General features: G+C 49.4%; 1 protein-coding gene and 1 long non-coding RNA gene across 5 annotated transcripts in view; both read right to left on the reverse strand.

Moving 5' to 3' along the window:
• RNF216 (ring finger protein 216) overlaps positions 1 to 17,100 on the reverse strand; it is a 171,098-nt gene that overhangs the window by 40,497 nt on the left and 113,501 nt on the right. The gene's annotated exons all lie outside the window — the stretch shown is intronic.
• LOC146404343 (uncharacterized) lies at positions 2,581 to 7,713 on the reverse strand. The gene is made up of 2 exons (XR_014840040.1): positions 4,387 to 7,713; positions 2,581 to 3,881 (listed from the first exon to the last, which is right to left on the reverse strand). It is a non-coding gene; the product is annotated as an uncharacterized LOC146404343 (long non-coding RNA).

A 17,100-nucleotide genomic window follows, 5' to 3' on the forward strand; every position in this document is an offset into this window, starting at 1 on the left:
CGCCACATGCGGACACACTGGTGAGTAAGTCAGTCCTGATTGAGAAGAGGTTACAATCTTTCGCACTATGTCTCAGGTATCGCTGGATTTCTAGGGCCTGACACACACAAGGGCTGCATGTACGAGAAACTGCAGAGAGATGAAGGCTGGCAAGAAAAAGCACATTCCTCTCCATACAGAGAGTTTCAGCCCCACCCCGACTCCTGGGACGTCTGCATTTTACACGGGAAGAGGGCTTGTGGAGCCTCGAAGTAAAGTGACCCCCCTTTCCCAAAAGAACATCAGCTTCTCCCTATCAAATCTTCGTATTTATAATTATACAAAAATATAATGAGAAGAGTAAGTTACATATATATAAAAGATAGTTTCAGGACACTTCATTAGCGTTTGTGCCTTTAGGATAGAGGCGTACACTTTTTTCATTGGGTTCCTTTCTTTGCTCCCTAATCCCCTCCCCCAACCTAATGCACAAAACTTATAGATCTGTTATTACCAATAAGCTAATGGCCGAATGCTTACATATGGTGCTGAGACAGTACTGCTTATATTTTGCTGATTTTCTTCTACAGTGTTAATATGTGGAAACTGATCTCTCTTCATTTCCGATGAAGGGGGCCTTACAAACTGTGGTGCCTGTGAGAACCTCTAGTTTAGAGGGGTCGGGACCAAAAAATCTGCAGTCAGCCTGATTCACTCCTTCCCCCGTCCGGGGGCTCTGGAAGGTCAGTTACCACTTGAGGTCAGATCACAGGTTCCTCCTGACTCCCCTACCCCTAAGAAGACAAGTCCAGCCTGTCTGGGTCCACATTTCTTAAAGGACAAACAAAATTCAAACATTAATCTTTTAAGGATGTCTTGTAATTACTGGATTACACCACATCTCTCAAGAAGCTGAGCTCTCCCTGCAGGGGTTTTCTCTCTTTCCTTCAGAGTAAACAATCTCTCTGAAGCAGAAAAACCTTTGGGTTCTAAATGGAGAAATCTGGAGTACCTGCTGTGGTGCAGTGGGTTGAGGACCTGGTGCTGTCTCTGTGGCTGCATGGGTTTGAGCCCCCTACCACCACCACCCCGATGCAGTGGGTCAAGGATCAGGAGTTGCTGCCACTGTGGCAAAGGTCACAGCTGTGGCTCAGATTTGATCCCTGGCCCAGGAACTTCCATATGCCGCAGGTGCAGCCGTGAAAGAAAAAAAAAAATGTAGAAATTCAAATCTGGGTGTGGCTAGGCACATTACTGAGGAATGGACTTCTTTAGAGAAGATTCTACACCGTTCTTATTTTTTGATGGTGTCACACACACAATTATGGGGATTTTAAGAAATATGTGCACTGGATGCGCACCTTACTGTTTTTTATTCACAGAAGCAGATTTTGAAAAAAGAAATCTCAACGTCTTACTCCTGTCGATTAGAAAGAAGCCCAGCCCTCTTTTCCTTTCGATCCAACAGGATTAGGTGACAAATCAGAATAGGCGGCTCATAAATTTGGTTTCTGCGCTAATGCTGCCCCCTAGGGATAGAAAGCTATAAAGGCACTGGAGACTTCCGCAGCCTGGGAGAGGAATGCTTGAGAAATACTGACTGGGAAAGGCAGAGAGCCAGTTAGTTACATCATGGCCACAGCTGCCTGCTTTTTACTATGCTATGGGGACCAGGACTTCTAAGACAGAGTGGGCAGTAAATGTTTCCCTGGAATAAACATAAGTTCAATTTTACTTTTGTCAGGATAACCACAAAAATACCAGTTCACTTACAGTAGTTATTATTCAAATATGGATGACTTTCTCTAGAATGTCCACTTACCAGAACCACTGGACTACATCAACAACATCCAGGGCAATGCCAGGAGGTGGACATTAATATACTCTGACTACTGCTCTGGCGAACAGCAGATAAAATGAACAAATGCAAACCTCCCACCTTCTCCGAAGTTACTAGGGGTGGAGGGAAAGGTCACCATAAGTTAGACAAGATGACAGGTGCGGAGGAGAAGAATACAGGGAGGGAGAATGCTGGTGCTGGGTTGTAGAGAAGGAAATGGTTCATAATTTTAAAGTGGGTGGTTGGAGAAGGCCTCTAGGAAAAGGTGTATTTAAGCGAAGACATAAGAAAAATAAGAAAGTAAGCTTTGTGATGTCTGGGGAAAGAATTCCAGGCCACAGGAACAGCAAGGAGGGAGTGGAGAGGCCAGGAAGCTGAAAGGAGCGAGGGATATGTGGGGCGGGGAAGGGAATGATACAGTCGTAGGCAGGTCCTGGAGTAGACAGGTTAAAGAGGATTCTCTCACGGCCTTGAGTGAGTTAAGTCCCAAAGAACCCCCTCTGCTGGCTCCCCTTTCCTGGAGAGCTCGTAGGCCTCTGAGCCCCACGTCCACAAGGGCTCTGGGCCTCTCCTGCTTCCTGCTGTGGCCACAGCCTGGAAAGGAGGGGACGGCAGAGGCGGTGACTAAGTCTCGCCCAAAGGGGTTTGCCCACAGAAGACGCTCAGCACAACGCAAGTTTGTGGAACCACTTAGAGCTATGATTTTTTAAACTATGGGTCGCAACCCATTAGTGGGTTATGAAGACGATGACGTCAGTGGATTTTTCTTCTTTTTCAATTGAATCTGAGCTGGACCTGTGACCTATGCCACAGCCGCAGCAATGCTGGATCCTTAACCCACTATGCCGGGCTGGGGATTTGGTTTGGGCCAGTGTGAAAAAATTCAGCTTCTGGACCAGGAATTCAGAAAAAACTCTTTGCCCTGGTACTCATTTCCCGTGTCCAGAAAGATCACTGGGGCTGCTAATAGAAGATGCAGATTCTAATGCGGTGGTCCTGGTGGGCCCAGGAACCTGCACAGGGACCAGCTTCTTGGGACACTCTGCTAACAGCTGGCTTCCGGACTGTGCTTTGCGAAACCCTGCCCAGATCCCAGCACTGCCTCCTTGCGACGCCTGGCCTTGGTGGCTTTCCTCCAGGACAAGCATGGCTACTCTTCAAGAGTAAATAAATGCTCATTAACGTCCCTTACCCAGTAGGCTGCCCAGTGTCCTGAGCCTTTCTGAGAAGACGCATGCATACCTCTGCTGCTCTTTTCTTCTTTGCCAAAGTTAGAAAAAAACGTCTTCCGAACATACTATCTACCAGTATCTGAGCCCAGTCTCATGATACACTGTGAGCGAGCAAAGCGGGAAAGCTAGGTCCTGCTGTGCAGCCCTCCCGGGGTCTGGTCTGGAAACAGGCTGGGATTTTCCAGCTGGGTCTTCAACAGGCTGACCAGGCGGCGGAGGAGCCATTCACGCCTGAGCACAGTAGGAAGGAAGAGGCAGAGATCTCGGGCACAGGTTGTTCAGGGGCAGTGCGGCTCCCACCCAAGTGGAATGCAGTTTCAGGGGGCATTCTGTACAGCTGGCCGTGGTCAGGACTTTGGGCTCACAATACCCCTCGGTGGACACTGAGTAGGATGGCTCATAGAAGTCTCTGACCTAGGCTTCCTCAGAGCGGAAGTTTCTAAACAAGGAGAGCCTGGCGGACACTCACAGTAGCCTGTTTCTCCAGGAGGCCGCCTGTCTGCTCCTTGGGCCTGTGCCCCACCCCCACAGGCGGTTTACACCCTAGTGGAAGAGCCCAGCAGGCAAATTACTATAACAAAATGGGAAATCGCCCCCAAAGAGGTTGGAACTAAAAACCGTGCGGCAAGGGTTAATGAGGCTCTCTGGGAAAGGGAGGCATTACTAGAAACCGCTCTCTCACGTGTAAAAGCTAATGGAAGTAAATGTAGGCAAATACCTACGGGTTCTTTGGTTAGGAAAGAGTTTCTTTTTTTCTTTTTCTTTTCTTTTTGGGGCCTCACCCGTGGCACATGGAAGTTCCCAGGCCAGGGGTCGAATTGGAGCTGCAGCTGCCGGCCTCCACCACAGCCACAGCCACACGGGATCTGAGCTGCGTCTGTGATCTACTCCACAGGTCACGGCAACGCTAGATCCCTAACCCACTGAGCGAGGCCATGGATCAGACCGTGTCCTCATGGGTTCTAGTCGGATTCTTTACTGCTGAGCCATGACGGGAACTCCAGCAAAGGGTTTCTTAAACAAGTCCCCCAAAGCACACACTAAGAAGAAAAACAAATGAACTGAGTAGTTCCATGCTAAGGAGGACCCCACCGCCAGGGCAACGGATGAGAGGCTGACTAGAGGAGATCCGGAACACTTAAAACTGCACCGAGACTGGAGTTCCCCTCGTGGCTCAGGGGTTAATGAACCTGACGAAGATCCATGAGGATGTGGGTTCGATCCCCGGTCTTGCTCAGTGGGGTAAGGATCTGGCGTTGCCGTGAGCTGTGGTGTAGGTCCCAGGCATGGCTCAGGTCCCTTGCTGCTGTGGCTGTGGTGCAGGCCGGCAGCTACAGTTCCGATTCAACCCCTAGCCTGGGAACCTCCATATACTGGGGGTGCGGCTCTAAAATAGCAAAAAAAAAAAAAAAAGAAAGAAAGAAAAAAACCAAACTGAACCAAGATTAATATCTAGAACCTAGAACGTACAGGGAATTGGTAAAAATCAGAACGTAAAAAATGAAACATCTGATAGAAAAATGGGTTAAAGAGGAGGAACAGACAAGTCACAGAGGGGAGATGTTCGACTTCAAAGTTACCAGAGACAGACGGCCGCGGGCACAGGAAAAGATGCTCACCATCGCTGATTATCAGAGAAATGAAAATAAAAACTACTATGAGGTCCCACTTCACGCCGGTCAGAGTGGCCATCATCAAACTCTACGACCAACAGAAGCAGGAGAGGGTGTGGAGAAAAGGGAACCCTCCTGCGCTGCTGGTGGGAGTGTAAATTGGTGCAACCGCTGTGCAGAACAGTATGGAGGTTCCCTAAAACACTGAAAACAGAATCACCACAAGATCCAGTAATCCCACTCCTGCACGTATACCCAGAAAAGACGAAAACTCTAATTAAAAGAGACATACGCACCCCAATGTTCATATAATACACTTATACGTGGAATCTAAAAAAAATGATACAAATAAACTTACAAAACAGAAACAGACTCATAGACAGAGGAAACAAACTGATCAGTACCAAAGGGGAAAGTGGGGAGGAGGTATAAATTTGGAATAAATATTTACACACACTACCACATACAAAACCGATAAACTACAGGACCTACTGTACGGCACAAGGAACTATATTCAACGTCTTGTAATAGCCTATAATTGGAACAATTCTGTTGTATTCACCTGAAACATTTTAAATTAACTTTATTTCAAAAAAACACAAGACAAAAAACAAACCCAAGTCAGTCCCCGTAAGGTGCTGGTGAGGCTGCGTGTCCAAGGGAAGAGCTGAGTAGAGCTGCCGAGGGTCAACACCCCTGCCCTCCACCCAAGGTTGCTTCCCCAGGCCCACGAGGATATACTCGGGGGTCAGGACATCAGCGAGGTGCTCGGGTACACAGGAGAATGGATAACAAGACACGACCCAGGCAAGAAGAAACACTCACACAAAGCAATGCAGGAAGATCTCAAAAGACAGTATGAAAAGAAAAAAAAAAAAAACAAACCAGAAATGAGATCTGTAGCACGTGTTATTTATGGAAATGAAAATCACACTTGCAGAGAACTGTGTTTTCTCAAGATACACACATATCCAAGGACATATACCGAATATTTAAAGTGAGTGTCTAAGGACAGTGATAGGAGCAGGGACTGGCCATGAAGAAAGAACAAAACACGACGGGTCTGGAGCAGCTGATTCTGATGGTGTGCCCTGAGGTGGAGAGTGTGGCTGACTAACATTCACAGAATTGGGGTTCCAGTCCTCACCCCAAGACTACACCACACCAGTCACACCCCCCGGGCTCAAACACTGTTAGTGCCTCCACCCTCGCTAGGATTTAAGAACAGTTGCAGAAGGACTGCACATCAAAAGGCAACCACCAGCATCAGCGCGTCAGCGCAGGGTGTAGGTGTCTTCTGGGGTGCATCTTTCACTGACACCTCTATTAAATTCATGGGGCTTCGTTTCACTGGCTTGGTCTAAAAATGACTGAGTTTTAGAATACTCTGGAAAAACCATGAATAATAAATCAAAATAGTAAGAATTGGCACATGTTCAGAGAGATGGGTCCTGATGAATTTATTAGGACCTTGTGGAAGAGTGACTTTTTTTCTTTTCTTTTTAGGGCCGCGCCTGCGGCATACAGAAGTTCCCAGACCAGGGGCTGATTCGGAGCTGCATCTGCGGCCTACACCACAGCTCATGGGAACTCCCGATCTTTAACCCAAGGAGCGGGAGACCAGGGATCGAACCGGTGTCCTCAGAGACACTGTCGAGCTTTTAACCTGGTGAGGTACGACGGCAACTCTCAATCTTTTCTTGATGACTCAGTTGGAGTCTTGGTGCTTGTCAGCCCCTCTGAGCTGTAACCGCGAAAGCCACAGGAGCCTGCCAGGCCTGTCCCTACCCAGAATGTCCCCAGGCTGCTGGGCCTTGGGGTCCTCGTGTTTGTTTTGGCTAGACAGTTCTCTCCCTTGCTGCTGTTTCTATGCTGCCTGACAAACTCCTCCTTTCTCCCCATCTGTCTGCTGGGGAGTTGAAAACCAGATAAAGAAAGGATTTTAGAAGTGGGTTTCAAATAAAAATAGACTGATACGAGGGCAGCTCTCGAGGGCTCACCTCGGAGAACGGAATGTCACAGACAGCGGTGTTAACTACTTTGGATGCTTCAAAGGCTTCGCTGATTAGCTCCTGCCACCAGCTCAGTGTGGAAAATGAAAAAAAAGGCAGCTGAGGAAAATTCTTCTCAGAAATGGATATGACTGCAAAAAAAATCCGCCTTGGCTTGACCTTATGGCCCTTTCCCAGCCAGACTATCTTCTCCAACTGGGCCAACAGCACAGAGGGGAGCAGGGCTCTCTGTCTCAGCAGAGAGGTCGGAGGGGCTGTGAGGGTTCTAGGCCAATCCTCTCGCTTCGCGTTCAGTCCCTCTAAGCATGGAGCTTCCAGCCTATGCCATGCGCCAATGCAGACCAACTCCTAATAACACCACCCTAGGCATTAGGGGAGAGGAGAAAGATGCCCATGTCTTTTTGTTTTGCCAGATGACAAGCCTCTCTGACTAGCATATACTCACTCAGTTCTCACCAAGGAGCTTGTCTCACAAAACCCAAACCATGAAATTGGTGGAGCTGGAGACCAGGTATATTAGTCTTTTTAGATCTGGTGTCCAGGTCTTATTAGGCTCATTTTAACTTTAGGATCCATGGTTTATGAGAAGTTGTCAGTGTGCTTTTATGAAACTGCTGTCAAGAAAACAAGACTTAGGAGTTCCTGCTGTGTCACAGTGGGTTAAGATTCCGACTACAGCAGCTAGGGTTGCTGCAGAGGCATGGGTTTGATCCCCGGCCCAGTGCAGTGGGTTAAAGGACCTGGTATTGCTGCAGCTGCTGCACAGGTCACAGCTGCAGCTCAGATTTAATTCCTGGCCCAGGAACTTCCACATGCCACAGGTACAGAGGAAAAAAAAAAAAAAAAAAAAGACTTAAAAAGGAAGCCGTATCACGGACACATAGGATCTGGAACTATAATAGCAAATGCATGATTACTAATAGGAGCAATCACGTGGAGCCTGGATTTACCTCTGTCTCCTCATTTGATGAATAGAAGGTAAAACTGGGCTATTTACTCTCCTGTAAGAAAACTGAAAAGGCTCACAAAGCAACCCCAGATCGTTAGCAACTACAGCTTAAGACGATTCTACTCAATCTCAGTAACTCACCTCTTGAAAATGGATTTTTTTTTTTTTTTTTCTTTTTAGGGCCACACCTATGGCATATGGAGGTTCCCAGGCTAGGGGTCAAATCAGAGCTGCAGCTGCCGGCCTATGCCACAGCCACAGCCACTCGGGATCCAAGCTGAGTCTGCAACCTACACCACAGCTCATGGCAACTCCGGATCCTCAACCCTCTGAGTGAGGACAGAGATGGAACCCATAACCTCATGGATCCTAGTCCGGTTTGTTAATCACTGAGCCCTGAAGGGAACTCCCAATGGAGTCATTCTTGAAGAAAACATAAGAAGTTTAGTTTTTATGTGGTGGATCTGGGGAATTCTCTTGGTGGTGTGGTGTGAACTTGTTAGCCTAAAGCGCTCAGGGAGACGTGGGATCTGGGGGTGTGGGAGGCTTTGGCACGCAGAGGGCACTGAAAGGCAGCCTGGATGAGATCAGCCACAGTGACTGAGGACAAGTGCAAAGGGGCTCAGGTCAGAGCCCTGGGCTGCTCCAGGCATGGCATGCAGGGCAGAGAGGGAGAGCTAGGAAGCTCTGAGTGGTGGGGGTCTTTAGGATACCAGGTTGAGTTTCTCAAAGACAAAGATGAAAAACGGAACGAAAAAGAGTGGCCTGGCGATCTCTCTCTCCTGGACTAGTGAACACCACACTCGTCTCTTTCTGCCTGAGTCCTGAGGCACATCCTACCTGCATTTCTCTCTGGTGATGTCTCGTCCATGTCACCAGAGAATTTCTGTCATTCTGTAGTCCTACAGTGATAGGCATCCGAGGCCCTGCTAGTTTCAAGCTTCCTGGAATTAAGAGAGATACGAGCAACTGGCTCAACTTTTGAGCCCCATCCAGCCAAGAGATGACACTCAGATAATTCTTCGCTCAAATTTTGTTAATTATTAATGGGTTAGAATTGCATCATTCATGTAACATAAGATCACAAAAGTTGATAGCAGCTTCCTGGAACTACCATCTTCAGCTCTAATTTACAGAAAAAGGAACTCCTAGGTGGATAGCCAACTGGAATGTATCATTAGTGTCTTTCCAGCAGAGTTGGGCTTAAGGCAAGGTAGTCGGGGCTTGGAGTATATATGTATATTCAGAACACGGCCTCCACAGAGTTGTTAAAACCGGGGGGTACAGCTCATGCGACCTCCCCCTTTTTTTGTTTGTTTTAGTTTTGGTCTTTTTGCCTTTTCTTGAGCCACTCCTGCGGCATATGGAGGTTTCCAGGCTAGGGGTCGAATCGGAGCTGTAGCCGCTGGCCTACACCAGAGCCACAGCAGCTCGGGATCTGAGCCATGTCTGCAACTTACACCACAGCTCACGGCAACGCCGGATCCTTAACCCACTGAGCAAGGCCAGGGATCGAACGCGTCACCTCATGGTTCCTAGTCGGATTCATTAACCACTGAGCCACGATGGGAACTCCTATTTTTTTTTTTTTTTCCGAGTTTTTTTTTTTGTTTTTATTTTTAGGATCATACTTGTGGCATACTGAGGTTCCCAGGCTAGGGGTCAAATCAGAGCTACGGCTGCCAGCCTACACCACAGCCACAGCAACGCAGGATCTGAGCCACGTCTGTGACCTACACCACAGCTCACGGCAATGCCAGATTCTTACTTAAGCCACTGATGGACGCCAGGGATCGAATCCGCAACCTTACGGTTCCTAGTCGGATTTGTTTCCACTGCGCCACAAGAGGAACTCCCACGTGACTATTTTTGATGCTGAAGCTGGTAATGATTTCTGGAAAACATGGGAGGAGAACGGGTTCCTGGAGGCGCGGCGAAAACAGCCAATGAGAACATTAAAGCAGGATGGGGAGGAAAGCAATTCTTCACATCCTTTCCCTTCAGTGGCTGCCTTCTCCCCACCACTCCTGTGACAAGCTCTGCTTATCTGCATTTCTCTGTCTTCTTGCTTGCCTCTCAACCCTGCTCTTTTCTCCAATGATGTTCACCTCCCCTTTCAGAACTGGACTTTTGGAGTTTCTACTGTGGCTTGGCAGGTTACGAACCTGACTAGGGACCATGAGGATGAGGGTTGGATCCCTGGCCCCGCTCAGTGGGTTAAGGATCTGGCGTTGTCGTGAGCTGGGGTGTAGGTCACAGACACCGCCTGGATCCCACGCTGCTGTGGCTGTGGCGTAGGCCGGCAGCTGCAGCTCTGATTAGACCCCTAGCCTGGGAGCCTCCACAAGCCGCAGGTGCGGCCTTGAAAAGCAAAAACAAACACATACCCAAAAAACAAAACACAAAAGAACTGGACTTATACGAGGAGAGAGAGGGCACATGTGAGCCTTTCCCTTGAGCAGTGTGCTGCCCTGTTCCTTTGAATGTGGCCCCTGTTCCCTTTTTCGGACCCTTCAGGACAATGCAGTCTCTCTAGTTTTCCTTTTCCTTCCTGTTCCCCGAGACAGACACAAAGGGTTGTTCTGTTGGAAGGACTGTACAGCTTACCATGCTGGGTAGACAGACAGCAGAGAAAAAAGGAGATACTGGAGCTCCCATTGTGGCTCAGTGGTAACAAACCCAACTCGTATCCATGAGGACGTGGGTTCGAACCCTGGCCTCGCTCAGTGGGTCAAGGATCTGGCGTTGCTGTGAACTACAGTGTAAATTGCAGACTTGGCTTGGATCTCATATTGCTGTGGCTGGTAGCTGCAGCTCCAATTCAACCCTTGGCCTGGGAACCTCCATATACTGTGGGTACGGCCCTAAAAAACAAAACAAAACAAAATCTCCCTCCCAAACAAACCCCCCCTCACAATAAACAGTAAAGGTACACTTTCAATCTTTGCCTCCTTGCTCCTTAAATGGAACAAAAAGGAAAGTCTCTCTTGGGAGCTGGTGACATGACGGAACACAGGGTCAGAAAAGGGAGGAAAAAATGTCAACCTGACACGGGGGCATGATAAGAAGTGCAACTGGGATTTCAAGCTATGGCACAGGTCACAGCTGCAGTTCCAATTCAATCCCTGGCCCGGGAACTTCCATACGCCGTGGGTGCGGCCAAAAAAATAAAAAATATGTAAAAATAAAAAAAGAAGTGCAAGTGGAAGAGTCCTAGTTTGAAAGTCACAGAAACAGGAACATAGAGGCCTGTCTCGATACAGAAACGCTTGGGGCTGTGGCCCTCCCAGGGCCTCGCTCCTTCCACGCTCCCACTTGACAGGCTTTGGCAGCTCCAGCTATGGCCTCAGTTCTTCCACACTTTTGTTACAGGAAACAGTAAGACAGTACGTATTTGGTTAGTATGTTAACCATCTGATGTCTCCAGGAACTATTACCCTCATACCCCTACACACATGGCCACATGGCTCCCCCTACTTTTTTATGGTCTTTTTAGGGCCCACCCACAGCATATGGAAGGTCCCAGGCTAGGTGTTGAATTGAAGCCGTAGTTGCTGGCCTACGCCACAGCCACAGCAATTCAGGATTCGAGCCATGTCTGCGACCTATACTGTAGCTCATGGCAACGTCAGATCCTGAACCCACAGAACGACTGCACGTCCTCATGGATACTAGCTGGGTTCATTGCCACTGAGAACAATGGGAACTCCCCACACAGCTCTTTATCCAGTTGAAAACCAGTCCTGTCCCTTAGACATATAAGCAGTCTGGTTTAAATCAATGATTTTTTTTTTCTTTGTTTTTTGAGTGCCACACCCTCAGCATATGGAAATTTCCAGGCTTGGAGTTGAATCAGAGTTGCAGTTGCCAGCCTACACCAGAGCCACAGCAATGCCAGATCTGAGCCGTATCTGCGACTTACACCACAGCTCATGGCCACGCTGGATCCATAACCCACTGCGCAAGGCCAGGGATGGAACCTGAATCCTCATCGATCCTAGTCGAGTTCCTTACCGCTGAGTCACAACGGGAACTCCTAATCAGTGATTTCTGTTCTGTGGGAATAATACTATAAACAACATCAGAGAACACTTTAAAGCGGAGAAGTGGCTACGGATGGTTTCCTCAGAGGATGGTTACCTAGTTTCTCGCCTCTCAAAGGATGTGCAGCACTGTCCTTCGGTGGCGGGGGGCAGGGGGCCTGTTAGCGATGCAGAAAATCAGGCTCCACTCTAGACTTACTAAGCGGAGTTGTATTTTGATCAGATCACTACGTGAGTCCAACGCACAGGAGAGTCTGAGAAGCCTTGGCTGCTTCTTACACAGGTCTTGGTTTTGCTGATCCTTTTGATACCTCTACTCAGACGAGAAAAGAGTCAGGCTATCTGGGGTCTTCAGTGGATCAGTTTCGGCCACTGGCAATTTTTAGGGAAGCTGACTCTACTCACTATCCACTCTTTCGCACGGCTGCGGGGACTGGCAGAACCTACTCGATGCTCACGAAACCATCACTCCACCCAGCTGCAAGCGAAAGGTCAGCAACGCGTCCAACAGTAGGAGACAAAAGGTAAGAGAGAGTAAAGTGACAGGAAGGGCTAGCAGTGAAATCTCCAATTCCTCACGTTGGTAAACCAAACCTGAAGTTTCTTCTCGACCTTTCCAAACACTGCTGTTGAAAGCATGACCGTGAACGACGCATTTTGGAAACCACCTTGTAAACAAACGATGCTGGCACAGGGTCTCCAGGACTGTACATACACTGTGCCGGGCACGCACTCGCCCGACCGTAAGGGCTGCTTGCTGGTGCAGAGAAGGAGGCAGGACTTGCCTGATGCTGTGTGGAGGAAGCTGCCAGGAAGAGACATTTGGAACCAGGGAGAGTGTTGAAGTGATTGGTGATAAGGACAAACGGGCCTTTATTTTCCTGTTCGCTTATTCTTGGATTTAAATTTTCAGTACAGTTAGTCACTCAAGTAGAACACAAACTTTAGGATATCACTATCTCAAACACCATCAAAAGTGTTTGCTCAGGGAGAAAATAATCAATGGGGCACCCTTACCACTTGACCCCACCTCCACTTTTCCATTCCTTTTCCTCATGTTCAAAAATCCAAAGGTTACCTTTGGAAGCAAAAGTGCAACTAAGTGCTATAAATGGGTCTTGTAACACAGTATGTTGCAAATGTGACTTCCCTCTAGAATCTTTCTTAAGCTGTCTTTCAGCCTTTATCCATAGCCCCAGTCTCAGTTCCAGTTAACGCGGCCTACCCAGGAGGAACCTACCCTGCTGGCTGTATAAGGAGCCTGATCAGGGCCTTCCTGGAAGGCAAGCAGAGTCCAGCCCAGGAAGGTAGCGCTGAAGGTCTACCCAGTAGGAAACCACACCACTCATGCCCCCTCCCCAGAAGGCCTACAGTGATCCCCTGAACACCTGGCCCCACAAAGAGCTGCCAGGGTTGTAGCCTGCCCTGGTGTTGCCAGTATCTTTGTTTTTCATCCTTAATTCCTTCCTTACAGCAACTGCTCCAAACAACAACATATGGACCATAGGATGAAACCTCACCAGAAGCCACTGCCTTCTGCCAGGCTTCCCAAGCTTTGCTCTACCTAGCTGCAACTGCCCTGGGCCCAGACGGAGGATGGATAGCCGGGAAATACACAGGGACATATCTGCTTAAGCTCTAATAGGCATGTCTTTGGCTCAGTGGTGAGCCCAATTACGACCACTCCTGTCTTATATGGCTTTCCCAACTCACAGAGACAGGCTAAAAAAGACAGGGTTTTTTTAATTTTTATTTTTCATTGTTTTAAACAGTGGCCATTATGGACTGAATTGTTTTCCCTCCTAAACTCAGATGTCCTAATGCTCAGTACCTCGGAATGTGACTCTGTTTAGAGACAGGGCCTTTAAAGTGGTGACCAGGTTGAAACTCCCTTGGGGTAGCCTTTGTGCCCGCCCAAATGCTGTCCTTAGAGGAGGAGGGTATCAGGACATGTAGGAGAGACACCAGGCGGTGCATTCATAGCAGAAAGGCCTTGTCAGGATGCAGGGAGGAGGCGGCCAGCTGGGGAGAGAGGCCCGAGAAGCCAGAGTTGCCGACACCTTGATCCTGAACTTCCAGCCTCCAGAACTGTGAGAAAATAAATGCCTGTTGTTCCAGCTGCCAGTCCGTAGGACTTTGTCATGGTGGCCCTGGCCAACTAATAGGGTGGCCTTCAACGGTGATCAAACATCAGGTGGGGGTGGATCTGGAGAGGTCCAGACCCTCTGCGCACGCACTGCTGCTCTCTGACCTTCGTACATGCTGAGACTCGAAGTCCTCATTCTTGGGGACAGACAGGAATAGGCTGTGGAGACTGTGACTAAGTCCCTGAAAACTGAGAGTGCCCCCAATCTATTTTCCATTCAGACGAACACGTGGCTTCCTGGAAGTGGGGCCTCTAAGTACCTGCTGACTTTGGGGAAATACTAACCTTGTAGTTATGCCAGTTACCTCTCTCTTTAATAATGGTAACATCAAATGATCTCACGCTGCAGAAAGATCACGCTGGAGAGCTGTTTGCTAAACTTAACAGAAAGGTGCAAAGCAACCAGCCTTAGAATGTACCACTGCCCCCCTCAACCAATGCAGTGCTCAGAGTACGAGGAGACAGTTTATGCTACTGAACCATTTCGTTGAGAACTGGATTCTGAATTATTTTCTGAGAGTAAAGAGAGGGTTCCAGAATTCCCAAAATACATGTTGGAGTAAATTTGCATCCCTCTCCCTCCATTCTCTTGTCAATACCCAACAACAGATAGTTATACTTAAGTGTGATTAAATCTATTTCAACAAACATAAACCAGAAGGTGTATTAGGAAGTGGAAATAAAACCACGAACAAGACACTGTCCCTGACTTTCAGAGGAGATTAGAGCAGACCAGGAACTCAAACTCAAAATGTCCGTGTGGGCAGCAGGTAATGCAAACTGCAAGCAAACCACAATGAATCATGCTGCCCAATATTCGCCAAGCCAAAGTGAGATTCAGTTTGCCTCGGCTTTAAATGTGAAGCCAGAAACCTGGGATTTTACACAGAATCAGATTTTACATATCGGTTGCTAACTCAGTGGTTGTTAATGCTAGTGAGGATAAATGTGTACGGCTGTGAGCTGGATGCGGTGCTGTCCGTGCGTCAGGGTTAGGGGTCTGCACTTAAAGCCCAGCGGGGGGATCAGCACTGGCATCAAGGAAACAGCCCGACTGTGGCTGAGAGTTCAGTCCTGTCTGCACACTCATCCGCCGCACTTCGGGTCCGGCAGCTGTCCTCGCCCTGCCTGGGGCCCTTTCTGAAGAGGCGCGCGTGCTCCTCCTAACGCATCAGGAGACTGTTCTCTCGTCACCTTCCTCCCCGAGCCCTGCAGCCCTCAAGACAAGTACAAGAGTTCACAGGGACGGTTGCTTAAAAAAAGCCTCTTTGACAAGAGCTGTCTTCTCATCAAGCCGAGATCATCAGGGAGCAGCGGCGTCTCCTCCTCATGACTAATTCACTTGTTCCAACAACAAGTGCTCATGCCAGGTCCTGAGTCGGTGCCGACTAAGAGATGGAGCCTATGGTGTTTCCGTCCAGGGATTGGCTCGTGTTGTGGGGGACAAGGAAGAAGGGTCACAAGGTGTCCTAGGGGCCCAGGGGAGGGGTTGGGGTGGGGCCTGGGAAGGCTGCACAAAGGAGGGGATCTGGCTGAGGTTCAAAGGTTGAGGCAGAGTCACCCAGGAGAGGGTGGAGGCTGTAACAAGTACAAGAGCAGAGATGTGCGAGGGCCAGGCCAGCGAGGGAACTCGGGTGGTGTGGGGCTGGAACACGGTGCCGCGAGAAGAAGCCGTGCAGGAGAGGAGCCTGGTGGCGCTGACTAGAGCCAGGGCCAGATGTGTAAGGGCTCCTAAGGGGCTGCCAGAGGGTTTGAAACAGGGAGACAACACGGCCAAGTGTTCTCTGGAAGATCACCCCAGTGCAGGCCTGGAGTGCCAACCCCGAAGTGGGAGCCTTGTGAGGAGGCCGGGGCGGTGATTCAGGGGAGCAGCACAGGGTGGAGGGCAGAGTTCTGCGAAGAGAACTTGGTGACAGGCCGCAAGGGGAGGTGGGTAAGTGGAGGCGGAGAGGGTGCAGAGAGCAGAGAGGGTAGAGGTCTGGGATGGGAGGGGAGAAGCCAAAGCCGTCCCCCCCCCCTTTTTTTTTTAATTTTTAGGGCCGCTCCGGCTGCATATGGAAGTTCCCAGGCTAGGAGTTGAATTGGAGCCGTAGCTGCTGGCCCACACCACAGACACAGTAACATGGAATCCAAGTAGCACCTGCGACCTACACCACAGCTCACAGCAATGCGGGATCCTTAACCCTTGCAGCGAGGCCAGGGATCGAACCCACGTCCTCCTGGATATTGGTCGGGTTTGTTACCCCTGAGCCTTGATGGGAACTCCCCCAAGGCCCTTCTGGGCTTGAGTTTCTCTCTCTAGATTCTACTGCTTGACCTCTGGGGAATCCCTCGGTCAGAAAATCTGTGGGAGTGCTGAGAATTCCTGGGCCTTAGCCCAAGAAGCTGCAATGTATAGGTCTGTTCTGTCTTAACAGGAGACATGGGTGATACCTATCAGCCTCTCCACGCAGATGTGGTGGGCGGGGCATGCACGCACAGAGTGGGTTTCCACTCCGTTCCATCTGGACTCCCCGCAACCGGTTTAGTGAACAATCTGAGGCTGAGACAGATGTACTCTCTCCAAGACCTAAGCCCACCTGTGGCAGTACTGTACCAGCCCTACCTGGACGGGGGAGGTTGGTCAAATAGTCAGTGCTTGCTGAAGTTCTTTTGCGGAGCCCCAGAGTAGAAAACAGGGCCTCTGCCTGCCAGCCTGCCCACTATCCACTACCCGCCTGACTATATATGGTAACTACTGTGAAAAGGACCTACAGAGCAGTGGAGGGAAGAGGGCCGTGTGGAGGTGGCAGGATGGGCGGTGCAGAGGTTGGCCCAGGGAAGGCAGGCATCTGCATGAACACAGGCAGGCATCTGCATGAACACAGGCAGGCGGCGGGGAACCTGGCACGCTTGTGAGACATCAGGAAGAAGGGGTCAGACTTCCTTCTTTTGAAAGAGTGTCAGAAGCCTGGGCTCTAGAAGCCACTGCAGGTTCTAATCGGGTAAGGGGAACGAACAGCAAGACTGACAACATAAAGGGAGTCAGGGGACTGAGTGCAGGAGGCCAAGGCTACAGTTCAGAGTGAAGGCCTGGACCGGGTGACATCGGAAGATAAGAGATTCTTTTCTTTCTTTCCCCCTTTTGCTGCACCCAAGACATGCAAGTTCCCAGGCCAGGGATGGAATCTGAGTCACAGCTGCAGCAACACGGGACCCTTAACATGCTACACCACAGCAGGACCTCTCTAAGGGAAGAGAGTCTGAAGACATTCTTCCATACGGCTGGATTTAGAGAAAGAAACCC

Source organism: Sus scrofa, chromosome 3 (assembly GCF_054392235.1).
Source record: "Sus scrofa isolate SSC_HxYL_T2T_F1_AM1 chromosome 3, Sscrofa_HxYL_maternal_Yorkshire_Landrace_v2.0, whole genome shotgun sequence".
NCBI classification, from domain to species: domain Eukaryota; kingdom Metazoa; phylum Chordata; class Mammalia; order Artiodactyla; family Suidae; genus Sus; species Sus scrofa.